Below are 23,015 nucleotides of genomic sequence, written 5' to 3'. Positions count from 1 at the left end.
GATGGGGTTGCCCCACATTTTGGGGGCCCTCATCTGATTGGAAGTGATACCACATTGGGGAGTGGGGAAATTGAAGAGATATTGGTCAAAGGGTACAAACTTCTAGTTATAAGATTAACAACTTTGGGGATCTAATACTGTATCATATACTTGAACACTGCTAAGAGAGTAGATCTTAAATATTCTCATCACAAAAGAGAAATGGTTAACTATGTGATGGAATTGAGGTGGTAGCTAATACTATGGTGGTAATCATTTTATAATTTAAAATATATCAAATCAACACCCATAAACTTACACAATGTTATGTACCAATTACATCTCAATAAGGGAATAAAAAAGCTGATGCAAAGAAAAAAAACCTGGGTTTTAAGGAAGCAGGTAAAGTTTTAAGGCACTGACTTGTTAATAAAATGGTGTGGCTTTGTTCTATCACTCTTGTTAAGTAAGTCAGATGATTGTTTATATTCCCTCCAGTGCTTAGATGCTGTAGTTGTAGTAATTGCTCAATAAAAGTAACAGAGTAGTGCCTGGCTGGCTCAGTCGGTAGAGCGTGCGACTCTTGATCTTGGGGTTGTGAGTGTGAGCCCCACGTTGGGTGTAGAGATTACTTTAATTAACAAATAATAAAATAAAATAAAATAAAAGTAACAGAAAGCAACTAACAGTCAGCCATGAGCATAGGATGACCCAGAACAAAGTTGTTAGATTTTGGGTGTGAGGCTATAATTATAAGATCAGAGCAGAATCCACCATGACTAGAGGTCTAATTATAGCTCAGTACCATAGCTCCTGGAAAATTAAAGAAGTATTTCCAAATCACTACTGTCTCAGGGGTTTTATAACCTCAGGTTAACAAATTATCATACCTACATGGATTGCAGTAATAATAGGCAGTAAATATTTTCTTTTATCTTTGAAATTTCATCCTTTGTTTTGTTCTCTACACCAGGAAGGCTCAGAAACTTGTCATTAGAATGAGACAACAGATTTAGTCCTAAAATGTGTTTAAAAAAACAAACAAAAAACCCAAAAAACACAGGCCCAATATGGTGTCACTTAGACCAAGTTCCCAAACCAGTGCTTAATATATAATCTAATTGCAATTTCAACCTCCTCCAGAAATGTACTCTTAACTGGCCAGTCTGGAATTTTTCAACCTGCATCCATGAATCTGCTACCTGGCTCCTCTTTACTTCCCAGAAAAAGATGAGGTAATCTGCATAAGGCACTCAGACACTTTGCTTTTCCCCCTAAAAGTGGCCTCACCTGGAACAATCCTTTTCTTTTGCTAATAACTTTCTTGCCTCTACCCTCCTTCTATAAAAACCTTCCATTTTGTACAGCTCCCTGGACCACCTCTCTACTTCTTAGATGGGGTGCTGCCTGATTCATAAATTCATTTAATAAAGCAAATTAGATCCTCAAATTTACTTGGCTTAATTTTGTTATTTAACAGATGCAAAAGGTATTTTAAATAGAGGAGTAAATACCTATTTAATGACTATTACTAGGTCTCAAATACAGTTAAGTTTAAAAATCAACTGGCAGAAAAACATTATATAACATAACATATATGTATGTAATATAATTACATATTCATACATTTATACATCAATATCAATTCATTTTTTAAAAGTCACAAGGATAAGACCCATAAAGTGGCATCACCTTTGAGGAGAGACATCAATTGAAAGGAAAATTAGGGTCACATGCAGCAATTTATACTTTACATGTTTCTATATTTTTTTAAGTTTTTGCCAAAAATATCCCAAGTTGTATTAAGTATTAATTTTGCCAGTTAAAACAACAACAACAAAAAACTTGTGACTTGCTAGGGCAGAATTTAACTCAGGCAAGATAAAATTTCCCATGCTCTTAATAGCTCTGTTACTATGATACAATTATATTATGAGCATGTTTACATAACACAGTCTAGAAGTAATTTAATATGTATCTAGTATTTTATTATATAGATACAGTATAATTTTAATCATAAGTCTTTTATTTTGTTTCCAACTATTTAAAACAAAGTTAAAAACTTTTTAAAATTATTTATTTATTTGAAAGAGAGAGAGAGTGAGAGAGAGAGCAATCATGAGAAGTGGGGATGGGTAGAGGGAGAAGCAGACTCCCTGTTGAGCAGGGATCCAGATGAGGGACTCGATCCCAGGACCCTGGGACCATTACCTGAGCTGAAGGCAAATGCTTAACCGACTGAGCCACCCAGGCACCCTAAAAATTTTTTATTATGGAGTTTTCCAAAAACAAAATTAGATAGCATATACATAAGAAACCCCCAAGTATCTAAAACCCAGCTTCAGTGATTATCAATTTATGGCCAAACCAGTTTCTCTAAATAAAAACTTTGCTTTCTCTACTCATATAAGTTCTTTTTCTTTGAAATCATCTTTATCTAAAGATGAAGAAGACATTTCATGAATATCTGAATTCTGGTCCATTCACCATTCTCAACAACTTTAATTAACCTTTAGAATCATCTTCCATTAATAACATGGTTATTTATCAGAGTTTCACAACTATCTGGGGCAAACTTATTTAAAATCTAAATCCCCTAAGATTTTCTCTGTCCCTGTGACAATTCAAGAATATAAAAGTCCTGTGCAAAGAACTACAATGATAATTGTGTATTTAAAGCTATCAGTATGCACTGACAGATAAAGAGTTGAGTAAAATAGAGGGGATCAGAGAAAATAATTTGGGGAAATAACCTAAAAGTTCTTCCACACTTAACATTTTCTTTCATGGTCTTTGGTTTTAAGTACCTTTTGGTTAAATGAAAATAAGCCAGGTGGCAGATGCAAGCCCAGTTCACTATTTCAGTGGCTCCACATAGCATCCTCCTGGAATGCTTTGCAAGTTAAAATAGTGTTCTTTTCCAATGCAAGGCAGAGTAGAACTCAGGGATCAAGACCATGCATTAGGCTGGAGAGCAAGTTGAATGGAATGTAATCACATGGTGTTTCTGTGCAATGGTGATTCAGAACCATGGACAGTGGTGTGCTCTTCTTTATCATCCCCATGGTAGATAGTTCGCTCCTACAGAAAGGCATCTGTTACTGTGTATTGGGAGTGGCTAGAGCTAAGGCACAGACAAGGTTCTGAGGCCAACTGCAGAGGCCAATCTAGGATCAACAGAGCCAGGCAGAAGCATGGTAAAGGCCTTAAAGTCCAAAGACAGAAATGCAGGAATCACACTCAGGGAAATAAAAAGTCAAATTTGAGGTCATAAAGAAGGACTGGAGTATAAGCTAAGGCCGAATACAATGGAAAAGGGAAGGTATTCAAAGTTGAGGACTAGAAACAGCACTTTCAAGTATAGAAGCAGGCAACAAGGTCTACACAACAATGCAACTAGAATAAGGTGTCCTTGCCCTTGAATCAGAATTTAATTCAAGTTAATTCAAATCCACAAGCACTCAATGCACACCAATAGTGAAACAATGGTTTTAGGCAGTAATCCTGGTGTGGACAAATAAGAGTTAACAGATTTTCACCACTCAGAGGCATAAACAAGATTGAACAGAGATGCTACTGATCATACCTGTGACCTAGGTCTTCTGGAGCCTCAAGATCTCGACATCTGGAAGCAGTACGTTAATTCACTATCAATTCCTTAGCACTAACTCAGAGAAGATAAAGAAAACAATGAAAAGAAGAATGAGGTCATTGGAGAAGGGGAAATTGATGAGTACTGACATGATTATCCCCACCCTCTTATTAGGTGTTTCATTTCAACACTAAACAATCTCTCTAGTCAAAAAGTGACTTTATATGGACCTCCTTTAGGAAGAAAACCAAGTGTATGTCTGTGTGTATGTGTACATATGTGTCTAAATTGAGAAATTTTGTTTTGATTTTATCCAAAATGGATAAATGGGTGCCAACACAATCGAGAGAAAGAGACAATTAAACACAGTATATAAAATTTTTTTCCACTTGAGAAGAAAAGCACCACTTAAGAGTAAGAGACTCCTTTCACTCTCTTTTTAAATATACTAAATAGGGGTGCCTGGGTAGCTCAGTCGTTGAGCGTCTGCCTTCTGCTCAGGTCATGATCCCAGGGTCCTGGGATCAAGCCCCAAATCGGGCTCCCTGCTCAGCGGGAAGCCTGCTCCTCCCTCTCCCACTCCCCCTGCTTGTGTTCCCTCTCTCACTGTGTCTCTCTGTCAAATAAATAAATAAAATCTTTAAAAAAAAAAATAAATATACTAAATAAAGGATGGACTCATTAGACAAAACAATCCAAGAATACAGTGGGTAAGATTCTTAACATCAGAGATTCCTTCTCAGAGATTGACAATGCTGCCAACTTAGTGGGAAGAAATTGTACATAGAAGTTTGAGAGTGGCAAAAAAGCAAGCAGAAGTAGTGGAAGACCATATACCCACTTGATTTTGCTGCAACACTGGCATAATTATCATGGATGTAAATGTCATCTGACACTAAGGTAAGTCTCTTCATCAGCCTTTGCAATAGATTTGGTATGATGTGACTACATGGATGTTCTCAAACTTCTTCAGTGCTCCATGGGTACTCTTTCCAAATTTATGCTTTGTTGATTATAGAATACCTTCCTAGACAAGAAACTTATTCTTTGTTCAGAGATATACAAAAAACTATACTTCTGCTTAAAGCACATTCAGGTCTTGCCTAATATCTAGGAAGATCAAGGGCCAAACTTGGACCATAATGATTTTTCTTTCTGTAGATACCATGATTAGGGGCTTTGAGTGAACTTCTAGAATAGGGGTCAGCAACTTTTTTCTGTTAAGGGCCAGATAGTAAGTATTTCTAGGCCACATATTCTTCTCAATCACATAATCTCCTTTCTTTTTTAAACTTTCTTAACAATTAAAAAATATAAAAAACAGGGCACCTGGATGGCTCAATCGGTTAAGCACCTGCCTTGGGCTTGGGTCATGATCCCAAAGTCTTGGGATCAAGTCCTGCATCAGGCTCCTTGCTCTCCAGGGGGCCTGCTTCTCCCTCTCCCTCTGCGTGCCGCTCCCCCGCTTGTGTTCTCTCTCTCTGTGTCAAATAAATAAGTAAAATAAAATAAAATAAAATAAAAAATATATATAAACATTCTTAGTTTAAACAGACTACAAACTAGATTTGACCCATAGGACATATTTTACCAGCTTCTGCAAGGAAAAAGTTCAGAAGATTAGAGTTACCTCAAAGAAAGGAGTAGGATGAGGGCACATTAATAGAACCAGAGAAACATAAATAACTTTCTAAAAAGAAAAAGTGATACTCCTTTTTTTTTCCCCCCAAAGGAATGCCATCTATGTTTTGGTTTTGACAACTAAAATTAATTTGCCCCTTGTAAAAGGATATGGTTTGTCCATTTCACACAAGTAATGATGTTCATAGGAGTAAACTAGTAAGAAACACTTCTGACAAACTCAAGTGGAATACTCACTACCTCATATCAGCTATTTCCTTCCTCATATCAGCTATTTAGGCAACAATTTGTTTTTGTTTTGTTTCGTTTTTATAGATTTTATTTATTTATTTGAGAAAGAGCGAGTGAACGGGGGTGAAGGACAGCGGGAGAGGGAGAAGCAGACTCCCCACTGAGCAGGGAGCCTGATGCAGGACTTGATCCCAGGACCCTGAGATCATGACCTGAGCCGAAGCAGACACTTAACCAACTGAGCCACCAAGGTGCCCCTAAGCAACAATTTAAAAGAAAACTTTCCTTCCATAATATGTAGAAAATATCTGTATGTGATGTGTTTGTGTATATATTTAGGAGATAGATAAAATGTATGTGCATGTTTACATATGTAATAATGGATTTATAAAATGTGTATATATAATAAAATATATATAAACATTTATATATTTTATCTAGTTCACAGGTCCTATTTTTGCAGAACACAGCTTTCATATATAATTTCAAAAGATATATAAGGGAACTAATAAGAGTATAATTGAATGAGTAGGAATGGTCATTGCTCAGCCATCTAATTAACTAGTTTTGTCAATTATTGCCTCCCATGCCCATAAGATACAGGAGATACACACTCATGTAGCTAAGAGGTCTCCAGTGTCATTTTATTTTTTTAAAGGTTTTATTTATTTATTTGAGAGAGAGAGAGTACCCGAGAAAGAAAGTGAGCGAGCAAGTATGAGCGGGGGTGAGGGTGTGGGGGTGGGGGGCAGAGGGAGATGGAGAAACAGGCTCCCCATTGAGCAGGGAGCCCCACGCAGGACTCCATCCTAGGACCCTGAGATTATGACCAGAGCTGAAGGCAGATGCTTAACCGACTGAGCCACCCAGGTGCCCCTCCAGGGTCATTTTATAGAGCAGTACTCATATCTAGAGCAATGAGGATTCTACACTTGCTCAACAACCATTGCCAAGGTACATCACACACATTTCCATTAATCAATCAGCTGCTCCTCTTATAAGAGAAAGTTTTTCATAAATGTATGTATTTAGATTAAATTTACTATCAAGGAGGGGCGCCTGGGTGGCTCAGTCAGTTAAGCATCCGACTCTTGATCTTAGCTCAGAGTTGTGAGTTCAAGCCCATGTGAAAAAAAAAAGTAAAATAAAAAAATTGTCAAGGAGGTGACATTGCCTGCTACAAATGATTCTCATATGTGCTAATTACCTTACAGAACACAGAAGCTATAGAGAGATTAGGGTAATGACTCGGATGGATGAACAAATAGGTCAACTAGAGATGAGTGAACTGATTTGTCTAATATTAGAACCAAGCCCTACAAACCCCCTGCCTAAACTAAATCATCCAATTGCTTCTGCAGTTTTGGAACTTAAAGGGTGGCTTTAAACCTTTGGAGTTTTTAATTTTCATATATTTGCTAGTCTTCTTCAAGAATTTTAAGAGATGTAAATATAATTACATTCTGGAGAATTATAAGAGATATGGAAGCACACTAACAAAACTGCATTCTTAGAGGTATATGATTTGGCAAAAGATCCTCCCATTCTGTAAGGCTTTCAAGATTTCCCTAACACCCATCTTAGAAAGGCTCTGAACATGAAAACCCTCAACAACTACATGGGCTGCAGTCACGAATAAATATCAAAATGTAACATGAGGGGGTGCCTGGGTGGCTCAGTCGTTAAGTATCTGCCTTCGGCTCAGGTCATGATCCCAGAGTCTTGGGATCAAGTCCCACATCGGGCTCCCTGCTCCACAGGAAGCCTGCTTCTCCCTCTCCCTCTGCCCCTGCTTGTGTTCCCTCTCTCGCTCTCTCTCTGTCAAATAAATCTTTAAAAATTAAAAATTAAAAAAAATGTAACATGAGGATGGTCCTCCATAACATTTATCAGCAGGTAGGAGTTTATGATTTGAGTAGATAATATAAGGTGATAAGCAGCCAACACAGAGGGTTATCTTAAAGAAGGAAAAAGACAGTTCTTTATTTTGCACTTCTCCCTGCCTTTCAAATGCACCCTTCTCAATCTTCACAAAAATAAAAATATCAGATTCAGTAATAGAATGAGAAAGATTATTGACCAAATAAAAAAAAAGTTAAGCTATTGGGCAATATGATTCAATACTTGTTTTAATTTCCTTAGGCAACCAAAGACCATCTCTGTATGTGCTGCCCTGATATCTCATCTCTGTAATGAGAATTAAGTCAGAGAGTTTAAATAAGACCAGTTTTTACCACTGTAGGAATAACTGAAAGTTATTCACATGACTGGATATAGTAGGCCCTTAGCGAGTCAAAACCAGCATTTAGGGGCACCTGGCTGGCTCAGGAGAAAAGCATGCAGCTCTTGATCTTGGGGTCGTGAGTTCAAACCCCACATTGGGTGTAGAGATTACTTAAATGAATAAACTTAAGCCCTTAGGAAAAAAAACCCAGCATTTAGACATGTCTGGACCTGATTTTTTTTTAAGATTTTAGTTATTTGTCAGAGAGAGAGAGAAAGAGAACACAAGCAGGGGGGAGTGGCAGGCAGCGGGAGAAGCAGGCCCCCTGCTGAGCAAGGAGCTGGATACAGGACTCGATCCCAGGACCCCGGGATCATGACCTGAGCCGAAGACAGATGCTTAACCGACTGAGCCACCCAGGCATCCCTGGACCTGATTTTTAACTTGCTTTTTTTCTTTCCTACCTTTCTATTTCCTACAACTGCACAACCCACCCTGCACCACCCCACCCCACCCCTAGCCACCCAAGTCACACCAAAGAGGCCAAAGATGGAGAAAATAGTATGTCATGTCTTGGATACTTGTCCTCTAGCTCAGCTCCATTAATTCCTAGTGGAATCTGCTAGAAAGAGGAGCTACAAAAAGAATTCCAAGGAGTACTTAATATGGCACTCTAGGAGCCAAGGGAACACAGCTCGGTATAAGCAAGAAGGGGCCTTCTCCACGTTTTCTCACAGTTCAGCATGACCCGACATCATATTTGGCAGCTCTGAAAGCAGTGAAACATGGCACTTTCAACAGATTCAACATCACATTGGATGTGGGCAACAAAGGAAGGCACCACTTCCAGGGGCTTCCTTTCTCAGACAGCATGTTAACCAGGGGACCAGAGTTCCAGAGCATATAAGAGGGCTTCCCAAGCTGGTGTGAGGCATGGCCCAGGAAGTTTGAGGGAGGCTGGAAGCCCTGTGATGGCAGGTGTGTGTGTGTGTGTGTGTAATGTGAAATTGGATTGATTGCTTATTTAAGCCCATTTGTACCCACAGGCTGTTGAAGACTGAGGAATTAGCTTATGTGGATTTTCTGGTAAAATCCAGATTTCAAATATTCTTCCCATGTTATCCAAAAGCCATGGAAATACACAAATGTCATCTTTAAGCTATATACCTGCTAGGGGGCAGACATACAGTTACCATATTCATATATTATCATCAGAGAACAAACATTTTCATTGACTGCTGAAGTCCCAGCATAGATAATGTAGTCCTTCTGTTCAGCACTGCTCTCTAACAGCAGAGCCATTTCTTTATCAGGTGAAAAGGAGATGGAAAGGGAGTTGAGGGGCTAGTGAAGAAGTGAAAATGAAAAGAAACGAGGAACATGTCCTGTGCTTCACAGCCTTTTTTTTTTTTTTTGGAAAGTACAAACCTGGAGAGTTTATATTATTTCTAGTTTTACTTCCTTCACGGTCTTAATTAGTACTGTTCCTCTGGTTGAAGGGCAGGAGGAAAGAACCCTTTCAGTCTCTGCTTCACACCCCCCATCCCAGTGTGTCTCTCAGCAGTCTGTAGTTATGCTGGTGAGATGGGGGGCATGGTCTGGTGACACGATCACTGGATGTGGGAATAGGACACCGGGTTTTAGATCTGTCTCTCTAACCAGCTAACAGGCTCTTGGGATGTGGGTGGGAGGTGGGGAGGGGAGTGGCCATGATTTGTAGTATTTGTTAACTTCCATGATGTAAATATTTCCAACATAACCAATTTCAGGGTACCAGCATGATGCCAGTGAACATAGAGTCGTGAAGAGATGCTTAGTGGCACATCATTATATAATATTGCCACCATACAGATGCAGTAGATGGAGATAACCCCAAGAATCCAGATAATAAAATGTAGTAAAATAATTATAAAATGATGAGCTCCCAGTATTTCTTACCTATGTGTTTGCATTTGTGTGTGTGTCTGTGTGTTCATATTAGCTAAATTTTATTGAATTACCACTCTGGGTCAGTTTGTTTTTTCCACTGAGGTATAACTGACATAGAAAAAATAGTACATATTTAGGGGCGTCTGGGTGGCTCAATCAGTTAAGTGTCTGACTTTGGCTCAGGTCATGATCTCAGGGTCCTGAGATTGAGCCCTGTATTGAGCTCCACATCAGCCTCCACACTCAGCACAGAGTCTGCTTATCCCTCTGCCTCTCCCTCTGTTCATGCTCTCTCTCAAATTATTTAAATAAAGTCTTTAAAAAAAAAATAAACAGTACATATTTAAAGTGTACACCGTGGTGGGGCGGGGGGGCCTGGCTGGCTCATTTGGTGTAGCATGTGACTCTTGATCTTGGGGTTGTAAGTTCAAGCCCCATGTTAGGTGTAGAGATTACTTAAAAAATAAAATCTTTAAAAAAATAAAGTGTACACTGTGATAATTTTTGACATATGTATCGATGAAACCATCAACAAAATCAAGATGGAGAACATATCCATCATCTCCAAGTTTCTTTGTGCCCTTTTGTAATCATCCCTTTCCTGTTCCTCCTGTCCTCTATCCCCCAGGCAACCACTATCTGCCTTCTGTCACTATAGATTAATTTGAATTTTATAGAACTTTATATAAGTAGAATGATAAGTATGTATCATTTGTTATCTTGCTTCTTTCACAGCCTAATTATTTGGAATACATCCATTTTGTATATGTGGATAGTTTATTCCTTTTTATTGCAGAGCAGTATTCCATTGTATGAATATACCATAATGTGTGTATCCACTCACCTATTGATGGATGTTTGGGTTGTTTCTATCCCGAAGTTCAGTGATGCTCTTTTCATTAAAAAAAAAAAATTCTTGGGCACCTGGGGGGCTCAAGTGTTTGAGTGACTGCCTTTGGCTCAGGTCATGATCCTGGAGTCCTGGGATCAAGTCCCCCGTCAGTCTCCCTGCTCAGTGGGAAGTCTGCTTCTCCCTCTGACCCTCCTCCCTCTCATGCTCTTTCTCTCTCTCTTATTCTCTCTCTCTCTCAAATATATAAAATCTTTAAAAAAATAGGGCGCCTGGGTGGCTCAGTTGGTTAAGCGACTGCCTTTGGCTCAGGTCATGATCCTGGAGTCCCGGGATCAAGTCCCACATTGGGCTCCCTGCTCGGCAGGGAGTCTGCTTCTCCCTCTGACCTTCCCCCCTCTCATGTGCTCTCTCTCTCACTCTCTCAAATAAATGAATAAATAAAATCTTAAAAAAAATCTTTAAAAATAATTAAATTAAATTAAATTAATTAAAAAAATCTGCAGTGAAGGAAACAATCAACAAAACTAAAAGGCAACCTTTGGAATGGGAGAAGATACTTGCAAATGACATATCTGATAAAGGGTTAATGTCCAAATCAACCCCCCCAAAAACAAATAATCTAGTTAAAAAATGGGCAGGAGACACGAATAGACATTTTTCCAAAGAAGACATCCATATGGCCAACAGACACATGAAAAGATGCTCAACATCACTCATCATCAGGGAAATACAAATCAAAACTACAATGAGATATCACCTCACACCAATCAGAATGGCTAAAATTAACAACACAGGAAACAACAGGTGTTGGTGAGGATGTGGAGAAAGGGGAACCCTCTTAAACTGTTGATGGGAATGCAAACCAGTGTAACCACTCTGGAAAACAGTATGGAATTTCCTCAAAAAGTTAAAAATAGGGGCACCTGGGTGGCTCAGTGAGTTGAGCCTCCAACTCTTGGTTTCAGCTCAGGTCATGATCTTGGGATCCTGGGATCTGGCCCCATGTTGGCTCCATGCTCAGTGGGGAGTCTGCTTCTTTACCTCTCTCTCCTTCTCCCTCTGCCCCTCCCCCTCCACTGGCGCATGCATGCACACTCTCTCTCTCAAATAAATAAATGAATCTTAAAAAAAAAAGTTAAAAATAGAACTACCCTATGATCCAGCAATTGCCCTACAAGGTATTTACCCAAAGGATACAAAAATACTAATTCAAAGGGATACATGCACCCTGATGTTTATAGTAGCATTATCAACAATAGCCAAATTATGGAAAGAGCCCAAAAGTTCATCGACTGATGACTAGATCAAGAAGATGTGGAACAGGGACACCTGAGTGGCTCAGTCGTTAAGCGTCTGCCTTCGGCTCAGGTCATGATCCCAGGGTCCTGGGATCGAGCCCCGCATCGGGCTTCCTGCTCAGCGGGAAGCCTGCTTCTCCCTCTCCCGCTCCCCCTGCTTGTGTTCCCTCTCTCGCTGTGTCTCTCTCTGTCAAATAAATAAATAAAATATTAAAAAAAAAAGATGTGGTATATACAGACAATGGAATATTATTCAGCCATAAAAATGAATGAAATCTTGCCATTTGCAACAAAGTGGGTGGAGCTAGAGAGTATTACACTAAGTGAAGTAAGTCAAAGAAAATACCATATGATTTCACTCCAAGTGGAAATTTTTTAAAATTTTTTTATTGTTATGTTAATCACCACCCATTATTAGATTTTGATGTAGTGTTCCATGATCTATTGTTTGTGCATAACACCCAGTGCTCCATGCAGAACGTGCCCTCTTTAATACCCATCACCAGGCTAACCTATCCTCCCATCCCCTTCCCCTCTAGAACCCTCAGTTTGTTTTTCAGAGTCCATCGTCTCTCATGGTTCATCTCCCCCTCTGATTCCCCCCCTTCATTCTTCCCCTCCTGCTATCTTCTTTTTTTTTTTCCTTAACACATATTGCATTATTTGTTTCAGAGGTACAGATCTGTGATTCAACAGTCTTGCACAATTCACAGCACTCACCATAGCACATACCCTCCCCAGTGTCTACCACCCAGCCACCCCATCCCTCCCACCCCACCCCCCACTCCAGCAACCCTCAGTTTGTTTCCTGAGATTAAGAATTCCTCATATCAGTGAGGTCATATGATACATGTCTTTCTCTGATTGACTTATTTCGCTCAGCATAACACCCTCCAGTTCCATCCACGTCGTTGCAAATGGCAAGATCTCATTCCTTTTGATGGCTACATAATATTCCATTGTATATATATACCACCTCTTCTTTATCCATTCATCTATCGATGGACATCTTGGCTCTTTCCACAGTTTGGCTATTGTGGACATTGCTGCTATAAACATCGGGGTGCACATACCCCTTTGGATCCCTACATTTGTATCTTTGGGGTAAATACCCAGTAGTGCAATGCTGGATCGTAGGGTAGCTCTATTTTCAACTTTTTGAGGAACTTCCATACCGTTTTCCAGAGTGGTTGCACCAGCTTGCATTCCCACCAACAGTGTAGGAGGGTTCCCCCTTCTCTGCATCCCTGCCAACATCTGTCGTTTCCTGACTTGTTAATTTTAGCCATTCTGACTGGTGTGAGGTGGTATCTCATTGAGGTTTTGATTTGGATTTCCCTGACGCCAAGTGATGCTGAGCACTTTTTCATGTGTCTGTTGGCCATATGGATGTCTTCTTTGGAAAAATGTCTATTCATGTCTTCTGCCCATTTCTTGATTGGATTATTTGTTCTTTGGGTGTTGAGTTTGATAAGTTCTTTACAGATTTGGGATACTAGCCCTTTATCTGATATGTCATTTGCAAATATCTTCTCCCATTCTGTCGGTTGTCTTTTGGTTTTGTTGACTGTTTCTTTTGCTGTGCAAAAGCTTTTTATCTTGATGAAGTCCCAATAGTTCATTTTTGCCCTTGCTTCCCTTGCCTTTGGCGATGTTTCTAGGAAGAAGTTGCTGCGGCTGAGGTCGAAGAGGTTGCTGCCTGTGTTCTCCTTTAGGATTTTGATGGACTCGTCTCACATTGAGGTCTTTCAACCATTTGGAGTCTATTTTTGTGTGTGGTGTAAGGAAATGGTCCAGTTTCATTCTTCTGCATGTGGCTGTCCAATTTTCCCAACACCATTTGTTGAAGAGACTGTCTTTTTTCCATTGGACATTCTTTCCTGCTTTGTCGAAGATTAGTTGACCATAGAGTTGAGGGTCCATTTCTGTGCTCTCTATTCTGTTCCATTGATCTATGTGTCTGTTTTTGTGCCAGTACCATACTGTCTTGATGATGACAGCTTTGTAATAGAGCTTGAAGTCCGGAATTGTGATGCCGCCAGCTTTGCTTTTCTTTTTCAACATTTCTCTGGCTATTCGGGGTCTTTTCTGGTTCCATACAAATTTTAGGATTATTTGTTCCATTTCTTTGAAAAAAGTGGATGGTATTTTGATGGGGATTGCATTGAATGTGTAGATTGCTCTAGGTAGCATTGACATCTTCACAATATTTGTTCTTCCAATCCATAAGCATGGAACATTTTTCCATTTCTTTGTGTCTTCCTCAATTTCTTTCATGAGTATTCTATAGTTTTCTGAGTACAGATCCTTTGCCTCTTTGGTTAGATTTATTCTTAGGTATCTTATGGTTTTGGGTGCAATTGTAAATGGGATCGACTCCTTAATTTCTCTTTCTTCTGTCTTGTTGTTGGTGTATAGGAATGCCACTGATTTCTGTGCATTGATTTTATATCCTGCCACTTTACTGAATTCCTGTATGAGTTCTAGCAGTTTTGGGGTGGAGTCTTTTGGGTTTTCCACATAAAGTATCATATCATCTGCAGAGAGTGAGAGTTTGACTTCTTTGCTGATTTGGATACCTTTTATTTCTTTTTGTTGTCTGATTGCTGTGGCTAGGACTTCTAGTTCTATGTTGAATAGCAGTGGTGACAGTGGACATCCCTGCCGTGTTCCTGACCTTAGGGGGAAAACTCAGTTTTTCCCCATTGAGAATGGTATTTGCTGTGGGTTTTTCATAGATGGCTTTTATGATATTGAGGTATGTACCCTCTATCCCTATACTCTGAAGAGTTTTGATCAAGAAAGGATGCTGTACTTTGTCAAATGCTTTTTCTGCATCTATTGAGAGGATCATATGGTGGTTGTTCTTTCTTTTGTTAATGTATTGTATCACGTTGATTGATTTGCAGATGTTGAACCAACCTTGCAGCCCAGGGATAAATCCCACTTGGTCATGGTGAATAATCCTTTTAATGTACTGTTGGATCCTATTGGCTAGTATTTTGGTGAGAATTTTTGCATCCATGTTCATCAAGGATATTGGTCTGTAATTGTCCTTTTTTTTTTTTTATGATTTTATTTATTTGAGAGAGAGAGAATGAGAGCACATGAGAGGGGGGAGGGTCAGAGGGAGAAGCAAAATCCCTGCCGAGCAGGGAGCCTGATGTGGGACTCGATCCAGGGACTCCAGGATCATGACCTGAGCCGAAGGCAGTCGCTTAACCAACTGAGCCACCCAGGCGCCCTGTAATTCTCCTTTTTGATGGGGTCTTTGTCTGGTTTTGGGATCAAGGTAATGGTGGCCTCATAAAACGAGTTTGGAAGTTTTCCTTCCATTTCTATTTTTTGGAACAGTTTCAGAAGAATAGGTATTAATTCTTCTCTAAATGTTTGGTAGAATTCCCCTGGGAAGCCATCTGGCCCTGGGCTTTTGTTTGTTGGGAGATTTTTGATGACTGCTTCAATTTCCTTAGTGGTTATAGGTCTGTTCAGGTTTTCTATTTCTTCCTGGTTCAGTTTTGGTAGTTGATACATCTCTAGGAATGCATCCATTTCTTCCAGATTATCTAATTTGCTGGCATAGAGTTGCTCATAATATGTTCTTGTAATTGTTTGTATTTCTTTGGTGTTGTGATCTCTCCTCTTCCATTTATGATTTTGTTGATTTGAGTCATTTCTCTTTTCTTTTTGATAAGTCTGGCCAGGGGTTTATCAATCTTGTTAATTCTTTCAAAGAACCAGCTCCTAGTTTTGTTGATCTGTTCTACTGTTCTTTTGGTTTCTATTTCACTGATTTCTGCTCTGATCTTTATTATTCTCTTCTCCTGCTGGGTTTAGGCTTTATTTGCTGTTCTTTCTCCAGCTCCTTTAGGTGTAGGGTTAGGTTGTGTACTTGAGACCTTTCTTGTTTCTTGAGAAAGGCTTGTATTGCTATATACTTTCCTCTTAGGACTGCCTTTGCTGCATCCCAAAGATTTTGAACAGTTGTGTTTTCATTTTCATTGGTTTCCATGAATTTTTTAAATTCTTCTTTAATTTCCTGGTTGACCCATTCATTCTTTAGTAGGATGCTCTTTAGCCTCCATGTATTTGAGTTCTTTCCAACTTTCCTCTTGTGATTGAGTTCTAGTTTCAAAGTATTGTGGTCTGAAAATAGGCAGGGAATGATCCCAATCTTTTGGTACCAGTTGAGACCTGATTTATGACCTAGGATGTGATCGATTCTGGAGAATGTTCCATGGGCACTAGAGAAGAATGTGTATTCCGTTGCTTTGGGATGGAATGTTCTGAATATGTCTGTGAAGTCCATTTGGTCCAGTGTGTCATTTAAAGTCTTTATTTCCTTTTTGATCTTTTGCTTAGATGATCTGTCCATTTCAGTGAGGGGGGTGTTAAAGTCCCCCACTATTATTGTATTGTTGTCGATGTGTTTCTTTGCTTTTGTTATTAATTGCCTTATATAATTGGCTGCTCCCACGTTAGGGGCATAGATATTTACAATTGTTAGATCTTCTTGTTGGATAGACCCTTTAAGTAGGATATATTGTCCTTCCTCATCTCTTATTACAGTCTTTGGTTTAAAATCTAATTTGTCTTATATAAGGATTGCCACCCCAGCTTTCTTTTGGTGTCCATTAGCATGGTAAATGGTTTTCTACCCCTTCACTTTCAATCTGGGGGTGTCTTTGGGTCTAAAATGAGTCTCTTGCAGACAGCATATCGATGGGTCTTGTTTTTTAATCCAATCTGAGAGCCTGTGTCTTTTGATTGGGGCATTTAGCCCATTTACATTCAGGGTAACTATTGAAAGATATGAATTTAGTGCCATTGTGTTGCCTGTAAGGTGACTGTTACTGTATATCGTCTGTGTTCCTTTCTGGTCTATGTTGCTTTTAGGCTCTCTCTTTGCTTAGAGGACCCCTTTTAATATTTCTTGTAGGGCTGGTTTCGTGTTTGCAAATTCCTTTAGTTTTTGTTTGTCCTGGAAGCTTTTTATCTCTCCTTCTATTTTCAATGACAGCCTAGCTGGATATAGTACTCTTGGCTGCATATTTTTCTCATTTAGTGCTCTGAATATATCATGCCGGTCCTTTCTGGCCTGCCAGGTCTCTGTGGATAGGTCTGTTGCCAGTCTAATGTTTCTACCATTGTAGGTTACATATCTCTTGTCCCGAGCTGCTTTCAGGATTTTCTCTTTGTCTCTGAGACTCGTAAGTTTTACTATTATATGTTGGGGTGTTGACCTATTTTTATTGATTTTGAGAGGGGTTCTCTGTGTCTCCTGGATTTTGGTGCCTGTTTCCTTCCCCAAATTAGGGAAGTTCTTTGCTGTAATTTGCTCCAATATACCTTCTGCCCATCTCTCTTTTTCTTCTTCTTCTGGGATCCCAATTATTCTAATGTTGTTTCATCTCATGGTATCGCTTATCTCTCAAATTCTGCCCTCGTGATCCAGTAGTTGTTTATCTCTCTTTTTCTCAGCTTCTTTATTTTCCATCATTTGGTCTTCTATATCACTGATTCTCTCTTCTGCCTCATTTATCCTAGGAGTTAGCGCCCCCATTTTTGATTGCACCTCATTAATAGCCTTTTTGATTTCATCTTGGTTAGATTTTAGTTCTTTTATTTCTCCAGAAAGGGTTTCTCTAATAACTTCCATGCTTTTTTCAAGGCCAGCTAGTATCTTTAAAGTGATGATTCTGAACTCTAGATCCGACATCGTACTAATGTCCGTATTGAGTAGGTCCCTGGCAGGTGGTACTACCTCTTGTTCTTTTTGTTGTGATTTTTTCCGTCTTGTCATTTTCTCCAGAGGAGAATAGATTAATGAGAGAACAAAATGCTAACAGGGTAACAACGTCCCCAGAAAATGTACTCTAAACAAATCAGAAAAGACCTGAAGCTGGGGGAAAAGAAAGGGAAAGAAAGAAAAAAGAAAAAGAAAAAGAAAAAGATAAAAACAAACAAAAACAGAACAAACAAAAAAAACCCAGAATATGATCAAATATGATCAGGCTGGTGCATAGATCAATGCCACACACTAGATTTTGGGTGTATTTTGGTCTGTTAGAAGAAAGTGCCTCCCAAAGTTTTAAAGAAAGAAAAACTTATATATGTACAAAAATAAGTGTTGATATGATGAAGGGATGGAATATGACTGTAAAGATGAAAATTATAAAAAATTTTATAAAAGGAATTGATAAGAAGTTGTTTGAAAAAAAAAAGAAGAGGATTTAAAAAAAAAGGGAGAGAATGTGATCAGGCAGGAGAGTAGAACAAAACCATACACTAGAGATTTAGAGTATATTTTGATCTGTTAGAAGAAACTATCTCAAAATTTTAAAGAGAGAACAACTTATATATATATGCCAAAAATAAGGGTAACTACTATGAAGGAATAGAATATGACTCTAAAAATGAAAAATAAAAATGTTTTCTTAAAAAAGGGATTGATAAGATGTTGGTTGAAAAAGGGAAAAAGAAAAATTAAAAAAAAAAAAGACAGTTAAAAAAATTAACTTTGAAAGACTTAAGAATCATGGGAAAAAAGCCATGAATTCTATGTGCAGTATTCCCCTAGTGCTGTAGTTCTGCCATTCTCATTGATTGGTAAACTTGGTCTTGGCTGGCTGTTCTTGCTGATCTTCTGGGGGAGGGGCCTGTTGCCGTGGTTCCGAAATGTCTTTGCCGGAGGCGGAATTGTCCTGCCCTTGCTGCCAGGCTAAGTAATATGCTCGGGTTTGCTCTTGGGAGCTTTTGTTCCCTGCAAGCTTTCGGTACAGCTTTGGAGGCTGAGAGTGAAAATGGCGGCCTCCCAATCTCCGCCCCGGAGGAGCCGAGAACTCAGGCCCCGCTCCTCAGTGCGCCCCCAGAGAAAAACAGTCAGTCACTCCCGTCTCCCCGGTCTCCGGCCGCACTCCGTGCTCACCTGGCCTGTGACCAAGCGTTTCTATCTCTGGCACCCGACTCGGTGTGGAGTCTCCAAACCCAGCAGATCCCTGTGGTGTGTTCCCACGCCGCTCCTCCCGGGGGGAGGAAGGGGAGTCTCCCCGGATCTGCTGCTTGTTGGGTCCCTGCTGGAGGAGCAGTGGCTCAACTGTGCCAGGGATCACAGTTTATGGCAACCCCGAGCTGAGAGCCCGCACCTGGGCTCCGTCTCTGCAGCTGGCTTCCCTGCTCCAATACCTGGGAGCTCTGCCGCACTCAGGTACCCCTGGTCTTTCTGTGACCCCAAGGGTCCTGAGACCACACTGTCCCAGAGGGTTCCACCCCCCGCTTAGCCACTGGAGCGTCGTCCCTCAGCGAAGCCGGCTTCTAAAAGTTCCGATTTTGTGCTCCACTGTTCTATCACTTGCCAGAAGTGGCCGACTGAGGCCCCCTCTCCTGCCGTCTATCCTTCCAAATATCGCCTGGGATTCACTTCTCTGCATGTCCTACCTTCCAGAAAGTGGTCGCTTTTCTGTTCAGAGTTGTTGTTATTCTTTTCTTCGATCTCCTGTTGAGTTTGTAGGTGTTCAGAATGGTTTGATCCCTATCCAGCTGAATTCCTGAGACCAGACGAAATCCAGGTCTCCTACTCCTCCGCCATCTTGCTCCGCCCCCCCCATGTGGAATTTAAGAAATGAAACAGATGAACATAAGAGGAAAAAAAAAGAGGCAAACCAAGAAACAAATTCGTAACTATAGAGAACAAACTGATGGTTATCAGAGGGGAAGTGGGTGTGGGGAACGGTTAGATAGGTGATGGGAATTAAGGAGGGCACTTGTGATGAGCAGCGGGTAATGTGTGGAAGTGTTAATCACCATATTGTACACCTGAAACTAAATTTACACTGTATGTTGGGGCGCCTGGGTGGCTCAGTCAGTTAAGCATCTGCCTTCAGCCCAGGTCATGATCCCAGGGTCCTGGGATTGAGTCTGGCATCGGGCTCCTTGCTCAGTGGGGAGTCTGCTTCTCCCTCTCCCTCTGCCAGCCACTCTCCCTCTCTCTCTCTCTGTCAAATAAATAAATAAAATCTTAAATAAATAAGTTTACACTGTATGTTAACTAACTGAAATTTAAATAAAACCTTGGGGAAAAAAACAGTTAAACCAGGTCAAAACAGTCCAATATAATTAGGCTTTAATATGTGAGGCCATTATGCTCTTCTAAGATGCTCAGAAACCAAAACAAGAAATACCGACATCAAAATGAAAGATTACTTGAGGTTAATTATCATAGTGGTTATTTTAGTTCCTTCTTGTAAGCCCCCTTCTATGACATTAATAAAAGAAATATTCTACTGCAAAGAAAATTCTTTTTACTCTTTGGGTTTCATGGTAGACCATTTCTATTGCTATGTATTGAAGTTCACCAATGCTTTGTCATGTCTAATCAGCTGTTAATATAATCTAGTGTGTTTCATCTCAGACATTGTAGTTCTCATCCTAGAAATTCTATATGGGTCTTCTTTTATATCTCCCAAGTTTCTACTTAAATGTTGAATACATGGAATATAGTTAAAATAAATAACAAATAATATAGTTAAAAATAAAGTAAGTAAATAATACAGTCAAAATAAATAAAATACTGTTTCTTCTGTTAATTGTAACCTTTGTATCTGTTCTGAGTAGGTTTTAATTGATTGATTTCTCTTCTTATGGCTCCTTCTTTCCTGCTTCTCTGCATTCCCGGTAATCTTAGATTGGATACTGTAAATTTTACTTTGTTGAGTGCTGCATATTTTTATATTTGCATTTTCTTGAGCTATTTCTGAGTAGTTGTTACTTGAAAACAGTTTGTTTCTTTTGGGTCTCAATTTTCAGATTTCTTAGGGTGGGGCCAGAGCAGCATCTTGTCTAGAATTAATTATTCCCCACTACTGAGGCAAGACCCCACTGAGTATTGTACCCAAATTATGACTTTTTCCAGCTGGTGGGAACAGGCACTATTTCAGATCATGTGTGAGTCCAGAATACTATTTCCTCTAATCCTTTCAGATAGTTATTTGGCAGGCCTCAAGAGATTTCCTTAATGCGTGTGTTGATAGTACTCTGCAGAATACCCTGGGGGGACCTACAGAGCTCTGAGGTGCTCTCTCTCTGCAGCTCTCTCCTTTCTGGTACTTTGTCCTGAGAACTTTAGCTGTCTTGGTCTTCCTGGACTCTCAGCTCTGTCTCCTCAACTTAGGTCCTGGGCTCTGCCCACATTCTCCCCCTTTGCTCCTGGCCTGGAACCTTTCTCACGGAGGTGAGCTGGGGGCAACTGTTTCTCATCTCTTAGAGATCACTGTCTTTTGTTACCTGATGTTCAGTGCCTAGAAAATTGTTTCATGTATTTTGTTGGAGTCTAAAAATTTTTTTTCAGGTGGACAAGTAAATCTATCTCCTATTACTTCATCTTGGCTGGAGGCAAAGGTGATTACCTTCATTTTTAATATAATTTATTTCAGTATAAGTGTACACAATTTAATCTTTAATGATGGCCGTGTAAATTACGTGGCTACAAAATTCCTGAAAATTTAACAACTGGCTCTCACAAGCTGGTATAGGCGAGCACACCTCTGTTTGAGCTTTACTTTCTGCAACAATTGACAAAGACATTATTTTATACAACTTAAGATTACTTCTAGTTAATCAAGTCTAAATTCCATGGCCTTAAGAAGAACAACTCTGGGGGCGCCTGGGTGGCTCAGATGGTTAAGCGTCTGCCTTCGGCTCAGGTCATGATCCCGGGGTCCTGGGATCGAGTCCCGCATCGGGCTCCCTGCTAGGCGGGGAGCCTGCTTCTCCCTCTGCCTCTGCCTGTGCCTCTCTCTCTCTGACTCTCATGAATAAATAAATAAAACATTTAAAAAAAAAAAAGAAGAACAACTCTGGTCAGAGTTATTCAGTAATTTTTAAAAACAAAGCAAATAAAATAAAACTAATAAATTCTTCAGGATTCAGACTCAGGATTCAATGACCTATACTACTCCCTTCATTCAATAGTCTCCTGTCTTTATGCAGCCCAAATCATGTTTCCAGCCCAGGCCTGTCATCTCTAGACTAAGAACTTACTGTAACTGGTACTTTTGTTTTTCATCTTGTTCCTCTTCATTTCTATCCTCCCTGGCATCAAGAGAATGAGCTTTCTAAAATCACAGCCTTGATCCGGTGTTTCACATTACCTGCAGGATGAAGCCCAAGCTCCTTAGGATAAACACAGCCTCTGCTAACAGACAAAAAACAAACAAACAAAATAAATCACACCTTCATTTCCTATGGCTCCCTTAATTTCTTCTATTTTCTGCTTCAGCAATAACATACTCCAAAGTACCATTTCTCTCTCTAGTCTTTGCACATGCTGTATCTAGGCATATGGTGGGTGCTCAATAAGTATTCAATGAATGGCTAATGAATAAATGTCTATGTAGAAGCCTCTCTTTTGTCACCTGGTTAATTCAGTGTTCAAAACCTGTTTTACAGATCATTCTTTTCTCTTTTTAAAAAAGATTTTATTTATTTATTTGAGAGAGAGCAAGAGGGCATGAGCAGAGGGAGAGCGAGACAAGCAGACTCCCCACTGAGCAGGGAGCCTGACGCGGGGCTCAATCCCAGAACCCTGAGATCATGACCTGAGCCAAAGGCAGCCGCTTAACCAACTGAGCCACCCAGGTGCCCCTTGAGATCATTCCTATATGAAGTTTTTTCTTCACCTCTCCAATAATTTCCTCCTTTCTGCTTTTCAACCTACCATAGTCAAAAATTCTACTTATCATACTAAATTACAGTGATCTCATTGACACATTTGTTTTCCTTACCTTAAAATTTCTCATTGTTATGGTTCAGAAAAATTTATTTTGCATCCCTAGGGCTAGTCTGGGAATAGCACACAACTAATAATTGTATGTTTTCATTCTCAGTGTTCTTTGTGATCACCAAAATAGATCTAAGCTTCCTGAAAATCCCAATTAATTTAAGCATTATGACCATCCCTGATGCTATCTGCATTCATAAGCAGACACTAAAGAAAAACTTAAAACTAGTTAAGTTTCAAGAGGTTTAGGAAACTCCTTACCTGTACTGTAGGACTTCCCATGTTTCTTCCATGACCCTCTTGAAAATCATTGCGTATAGCAGATGTTGTGGTGGGAAAGCACTCATGAATGACATACTTGCAGGGGGAAGAATGTTTGAAAATTCTGCTTAATTCGAAGGTTTGAGAATGATTTTTCTTAACCAAAATATCTTAAATACATAGAGTTGTATAGGGAGAAATAAAATTACTTACATTTTAAAGTAATTGCT

This window comes from Neomonachus schauinslandi, chromosome 8 (assembly GCF_002201575.2).
Source record: "Neomonachus schauinslandi chromosome 8, ASM220157v2, whole genome shotgun sequence".
In the NCBI taxonomy this organism is placed as follows: domain Eukaryota; kingdom Metazoa; phylum Chordata; class Mammalia; order Carnivora; family Phocidae; genus Neomonachus; species Neomonachus schauinslandi.
The sequence above is the reverse complement of the archived record's forward strand: the minus strand, read 5'-3'. Positions refer to the sequence as shown.